Source organism: Myotis myotis, unplaced genomic scaffold (assembly GCF_014108235.1).
Source record: "Myotis myotis isolate mMyoMyo1 unplaced genomic scaffold, mMyoMyo1.p scaffold_m19_p_4, whole genome shotgun sequence".
Classification (NCBI taxonomy): domain Eukaryota; kingdom Metazoa; phylum Chordata; class Mammalia; order Chiroptera; family Vespertilionidae; genus Myotis; species Myotis myotis.
In genome coordinates this window covers 14,611,323-14,618,541 of record NW_023416346.1, presented here as the reverse complement: position 1 = coordinate 14,618,541, position 7,219 = coordinate 14,611,323, and the positions used below count along the sequence as shown (strand labels likewise).

The 7,219-nt window shown below is 40.4% G+C and overlaps 1 pseudogene; it reads left to right on the top strand.

Annotated features, from left to right (window-relative positions):
* The first annotated feature begins 6,101 nt into the window (after positions 1–6,101).
* Positions 6,102–6,747, top strand: LOC118654332 (annotated as a pseudogene).
* Positions 6,748–7,219: the final 472 nt, after the last annotated feature.

Sequence of the window (7,219 nt, the reverse complement as noted above, 5' to 3'; positions counted from 1 at the left end):
TGAAAATTTTTGATGATAATATTTATCTATTTTATTTAAATAAATAAACTACCTTATAGTGCCGATATTTGTCAGGCACTGTTTTGAAAATTTTACACATATTAACTCATTTTCTCCAAACATAAAAATGTAGTAAAGTATTTCCATGTGGTGGGTAAAGTAGAGGGGAAGCATCTCAGAAGTGAGGGGATGCTGGATAATGAGATTCTTACAGAAGAAATCCACCATGTTTTGACTCAAAGCTGTCTCTTTTTAATGAAACAACAAGGTCAGCAGGTCATGGGAGACCCATTCCTTTGCCTTTCTCTGATTCCTTTCAATGATGGGACAACTAATTAGCCATTAAGGATTAGCCAAAGAGGGCTTAAGCAGAGGAGCATGCTGGAGACAGGGGGGTGGACAGGTGGGGGGTGGACTTTCAGTGTCATAGGCCCAGCGTTGATTCTGGGCTCCACTACTTAGGAGCTGTGTGATTTAGGGAAAATTGCTTCATTTTTCAGAATATCAGTTTCCTCATCTGTAAGAATGTTTATATCATAAGATTATTTCTCTCCTAAATTTGAGCTCTCTCACTTTTCCCTCTTCTTTAAAGAGCTAGGAAGGCTGGCCTCCATCCTTCCCAGAACATCCCAATGTCCTCTGATTTGGGCCACCTGGGCCCCAGAAAGTTTTATATTTGTTTGGTGGCTAAGCTGTGAAGGCAACCTTTGATTATCTGCTGGAGTCTGTAATTACTGATCCTTGGTCTTGGAGTTCTAAATGTTTTACATTTTCAAATGTGTTTGTTGTCCTTCCTGTTAAAATGGTCCTGGAAGCACCATCAATAAACAGGGTGTTGGATTACTTCATGAATAATCTGCTTGATACATTTATTCTCTGGTCAGAAATGCCTCTGAGGATGGATTCCTTCTGCAAATTATCAGCAAACTCCAAAATTTTCTCAGTCCTCTCAATCTCAGCTCTGAAATGTCCAAGAACATCTTCTCCCAAACTCCTCCACCCCAATTTTAATCTCTCCCCCTCTCTCCACCTTATTATCTCATACTTTTGAATATAATACCAAAATTTGGAGCATGACTGGCAGGGCTTAGGGCCATGGGTTTGGTCCAGCCCTATCTCAAGACTGTCATATATAGGAGGTCTCTTAAAGAGCACTTCCTTCATTATACAGAGGGCAAGACTGAGGTCCAGAAAGAAGCAGGGTCTTAACAAAAGTCTTTTGAGTTAATAGTTGAAACAGGACTGGTTTTAACGACAGCACAGAATAATTTTATCAGTGTCAGCTTAGCCCAACTCTACTTGTTCATTTATTCAACAAATATTTATTGCATGCCTACTTTGATTCCACTACTAGAGATACAGCAGTGTCCAAGATAGACAGGGTTCCTGTTTTCACAGAGCTCATAATATAGTAGGAATGAGACTTGAGTCCCCAGATAGTTAGTTATAAGTGGTGGTGCATCATGGTAGGTAGAGACATGGGCTCTAGAGCAGCTCTGGTCCATGTTCTGATCATCCTCTGCCACTTAATAGCTGTGTGAATTAGAGCAATTTAACTTTTCTGTATCTTGGTTTAATTATCTCTAAAATGGAGATATTAATAGGGTTTTGTAGATAAATATCTTAAAGCAATGTCTGCCATACAGTAAATGCTAAAAAGTGTTAGTTATACAGTATCATCACTATGAAACCAAATAGAGAAATTTGCTAAGAAGGAAAAGTCCATTTTAATTACCCAAAGTGGGTGTTCAGCATCTTAACTAGAGCCATCAGAAGGTAGTGGAAAGCCAGGGATTAGCAGAAACAGGTTCCATTCAAGCCCCTTCTTAATGGTCTATAGAAATTTGGAAAGGGATCCAGCACTGGCTTCAAATCCCAGGTGACCTGGTCAAATGCTTTCACCTTTCAGGCTGCAGATGCCATAACTATGGTGGAAGGAAGTACATCTGGGTGACCTCTGTCATTTGCTGTCAGCTGAGTGAGGGAAAATTATCACAGCCGTGTTAAAAGACCATGGGAGAAGTCACTAAGCAGATTTACTCTTTAAAGTTCACTTTTATATAATGTGGTGCTTTTCAAAAGATGCTTATGAAAGACTCTAGTAGGGCATAGTGTTCATGACTTTCAACAATTATGTTTTATAATTTCTTTACCTCTAGACCACCTTTGCAGCTGGTCTCATGAAGACAATTTGGATCAATAAATAACTCCCTTGTTTGAATCATCCTGGCATTGTTTTTCTGTTCAATGAGCATTTTAGAATGCTTACCACACTCTCCCTTGAAATCCAGTTTTGTTCTTATGCAGCTTACCTTGGAGACTAAGAACACCTTGAGAGTAAGAACACAGCTTTTTCCCTGTGAACCCCTAAAAGTGCTTACCACAGAGCCTTGAAAAGACAAAGACCCAGATAACTGTTTATGATAAGTTCTATATGGCAATGGTTCTTGAAGTGTGGATGTTGACCACCAGCATTAGAGTCACCTGAAGGAAACTGATTTGAAAATGTAGATCCAAGGCTTCCTCCCTTCCTATATAAATCAGAGTCTTGGAAGAGGAGAAGCAGTAGTCTGCATTTTTAACAGGTACTCTAAATAATTTGAATGCATCTTACAGTCTGAAGACCACTGGGTTAGACTTTCTAAGTATTTAGTTGAAGGCTCAGTGGGACAGCAATTCATTTTCTCAATTGTCATCTAGAGAATTTATCTAAACGAGCTGTAAGGTCCTGTTCAGCACTAATATGTTCTAATTACAAGAATAAAATTTTGGAAAATCTTTTTGTCTTTCCAACTTCAACAAATTACCTCTATGTACATCTCTGTTGAGTTGAGTTCTTAAAGCAAACTATGGTATTAGATCCCTTCCAAGTGGCTTCACTGAGTTATTTGGGTAATTCTGGATTTGGGAAGAAGTCCAATAAATCATCAGCAAAATTCCACATGCCATCAGGGAATGAATAACTTTTTTTCTTCCTTCCTGGCCCAGGTTTTTGGAAGTGACTCTTTCCTTTCCATATGTGTCCAGAAGGAATGCATTTGGATGGAGCGTTGCCAGGTCCAGGCCCACTCATTACCACTCCCTCCCTGGGCTTCCTGACCTTACACTGCTTCCTCCTCCCTTCTTTGTCAAGGTAAATGTTCCCACCTGACTCAAGTTCTGATGGTGGTTCTCCCCTGGGCCATGTAGCCTCCCATGGCTTCTCATCAATCAAAAAGTCCAAGGTCCACATTACTGAGCATTACATTGAAGGCTACTACTGACTTGGCCCTGCCATCCCTATCCCTAATGTGAATTCCCTTTCCACAAGCACCCTATGCTCTACTTCAGTGTTTCTCAAAGTGTGGTCCCCAGGCTACTATCTTCAGTCACTTGAAAGTGTTTCTGCACCATGGAATTCTCACTATCATCGTTCCAAAAATCTGCAAGTCCTAGATACTCCAAAGCTCTCTCTGTTGCTAGACACTACCATGTAGCTGTCCCCAACGTCCCCATCATCTTTACACAAACTCTGGGAAGTCTTATTTCAGTTATACTTTCCTGACACCTTCTGTGAAGCCAGTGGGTGGTCAATGGAACAGAGCTATCCGAGCTCGATATCCTATTCCAAACAGTCCAAGATTCTAATGACAAGCCTGATATTCAATTCTAAAGCACAGACCTTATGGGAGAGCCTAGAGTCAGAAGCCAGGCTGAAACAGGATTGGAAGAGGGACATGTTGTGAAGCAAGTCGCCAGCATTTACAATAAACAGTGCTGGATTACACTTGAACCATTGTTATTGATTATGAGGTGCATAACTCTGAACAAATCATTCCTCCAACTGAACACCTTTCACTGGCTTCCTTTCATTCTCATCTCCTCTCTCTCTCTCGCTCTCTCTCTCTCTCTCTCTCTCTCTCTCTCTCTCTCTCTCTCTCTCTCTCTCTTTCTCTGATATGAACAATTGTCTGACCTCACTGGGCTAGTGCAGTTCCCACACATACTAATGTCTTTCAATTCTCCAAATCTTTTCAGTGCTCTATCCCCTGCCTGTTGCTTCCTTTTGTCTGTCTCCTTTTCTGCTCTAAGAACTCTCTTTTGTGAATCTTTCCCTGACTCTCTCTATGGAATGAATGTTCTTTTCTGTGGGCCCATGGAATTATTTCCCCTCCTCCAATGGGTTTGGTGGAAGGATTTTTCTCTGTCTCTCTTCCCTCACAGACACCTTAAAGGCAGCCTGACCCCAGGACCCTGAACTCTGTCAGTATTCTCTGAAGCATTCACTGAGCCCAGAGAGGCCACTCAAGAGACACCTGCTGAAATACAATATATGCATGAAATAAAGCATAGGTGAGATGAGTTGAGATGAGACTAAAGCAGATCAGATTATACCAGACCAGGTAAAGTTGTGATCTTTCTGGAAGGTTAGGAGAACAGAAAATAAGGCCCTCAGCCTCCTTCTTAGGTTGGTGTGTGCCAGCTCAAAAATGTTATCTCTGCTTATTGCCCTATCTGTGAGAGTGACTCAACCAACATTGTGATCCCTTCCACATCAAGACTGAAATCCCAAGTGGGCCTCAGGTTAGCTTGATAATCTGAAAATATGCATGAAGTCCAGGAATAAATTTTAAAAAGGCTTTACCATAGCTGGAGGAGTTGTCACAATGTTCATATACTTGAGTGCCTACATTTTACTCAGAGATTCAGATTCTTTGGACTCTTAGTTTAGACCGGTTCTAAAAAGCTAACAATACTTACTATGGAGTCATTGTTGACTCCTTACCCTCCCCTCCCCTAAATATAGATTACCCCTAATATTCTTTTCTTGACACTCTTCTTCTCTCTCTTTATACTCTTTCTCTCCCTCTTCTTTAAAAAATGAGGTTGAGGTTTGTCATTTTTAAAAAATATATTTTTTATTGATTTCAGAGAGGAAAGAGAGGAAGAGAATGATAGAAACATCAATGAGGGGAGAGAAACATTGATTGGCTGCCTCCTGCATGCCCCACACTGGGGATCGAGCCCACAACTCAGACTCTCAGCCACTGAGCCACATTGGCCAGGCCATTCATTGCATTTTACTCAGGAAAATCCCTTTGCCTTCTAAGGTAAGTTAATTGAGGTGTGGAAACGTGCTTTATTCCTCCCTGTATCTCTTCAAAGCAGCTATTGGCACCGTTTTGGCTCTGTTGATTCTCCCCTGACTCCTGGTGAGTCTACCTAAGGAAACTCCAAGTGAAAATGACTCAAAATGAGCTTTTTCTAAACATTCAAAATTATTTTGTATTAGTTTCAGGAGTACAGCACCGTAGTTAGACAATCACATACTTTACAAAAGTGTTCCCCCTGATATGTCCAGTACCCACCTGGCACCATACATAGTTATTATAATATCAATGACTACTATTTTACTTTACATACCTGTGTTGTACTTTACATCCCTGTGACTACTTTGTAACCACAAATTTGTACTTCTTAATTCTTTCACATCTTTCACGCAGTCCCTTGACTCCCCACTCTTCTGGCCACTGTCAGTCTGCTCTTATCCATGAGTCAATTTCAATTTTTTTGTTTGTTTATTTTGTTCTTTATATTCCACATATAAGTGAAATCATATGGTATTTGTCTTTCTCTAAGTTATTTCACTTTCACGCTGTCCTAAATGGTCAGATTTAATTCTTTTTTATGGACAAGTAATATTCCATACATCCAAGGATTGTTACTTAATCATAAAAATGAAATACTTTGTTAACTCTCAGTTTCAACAAGATATTTTATTATGTAGGAAGTTGCTGTTAAGATAGCCAAGACATGGAAACAATCCAAGTGCCCATTAATAAACAAGTGGATAAAAAATTGTGATACATATATACAATGGAATATTACTTGGACATAAAAAATAATGAAACCTTACTATTTGCAACAGCATGGATGAACCTTGATGGTATTATGCTAAGTGAAATAAAGATGTGGAGAAAAGAGAGCCCTCATGCACTGTCGATGGAAATGCAGTTAAGTGTAGCCACTATGGAAAGCAATATGGAGATACCTCAAAACATTAAAAAATTGGGCTGTTTCCCCTCTTTTCCAGGTAGTAATCCCACCTGTGGTTCCAGAACATGCAGCTCAAACCCATGGAAATTAACCCTGAGATGCTGACTAAGTCCTGGCCTGGCTGAAGGTCGCCAACCAGTGGTCCTTTATGGAATTGCTGGGACTGGAGGAGGAGGCTTGGAGCTAGCACCTTGGAAATAGCACCAGCCTGCTTGCTGCTGCTGCTGTTTCCACTCACTGACCAGCTTGAGAACTTCGGGGAGAAACATATTGAAGAACTGAAGGGACAAGAAGTAAGTCCTAAAGTGTACTTTATGAAGCAGACCATTGAGAACTCCTGTGGTACCATCCAACTTATATACACAGTAGCCACTAATTAAGACAAACTGGACTTTGTTTTTATGCTAATCACTCTCTATTTTCTTCAGGCCATTCAGGCAACCCATGACTCCGTGGCTCAGGAATGCCAGTGTCAGGTAGATGACAAAGTGAAATTTCATTCTATTCTGTTTAACAACATTGATGGCCACCTTTATGAACTTAATGGACGGATGCCTTTTCTGGTGAACCATAGTACCAGTGAAAAGAACCATAGCACCAGTGAAGTGAACTTGCTGCTGCAGGATGCCGCCAAGGTCTGCAGAGAATTTACTAAGCATGAGCAAGGGAAAAGTCAGCTTTTCTGTGGTGGCCTCCTGCAAGGCCACTTAGTGCCCTGTGGGAAGGGACTAAGCTCTTTCTCCCTCTTCCCTTCACCATCAAAATACATCCCTACCAACATAGTCTTAAAATGCTTTGGTACTCATAGAAAACAGCTGTTCTCCTTTGGTTCTGTAGCTATACTCCCCCTTAACCACACCCAAGCACTAGCAGAGCTCAGCTGTTGATTGAGCAGTTTGGTGTTAGCTTCAGATGGCAAAGCATTTTCCCCATTGTATGCATCATACCTCAATAGCTAATGCTTTAAATGGCTACTTTGGTTTGTAAGTTAAGGCCTTGGATGTGGTTTAAATTGTTTGTCATTATAAGAAATAAAACTTTTCTGCTGATAAAAGAAGTTAAACATGTCTTATGATCCAGTTATTCCACTTCTGAAAATATATACAATGAAACCCAAAACACTAATTAGAAAGAATATATGCACCCTTATTTTTATTCCAGTGTTATATACAACAAGAGGCCT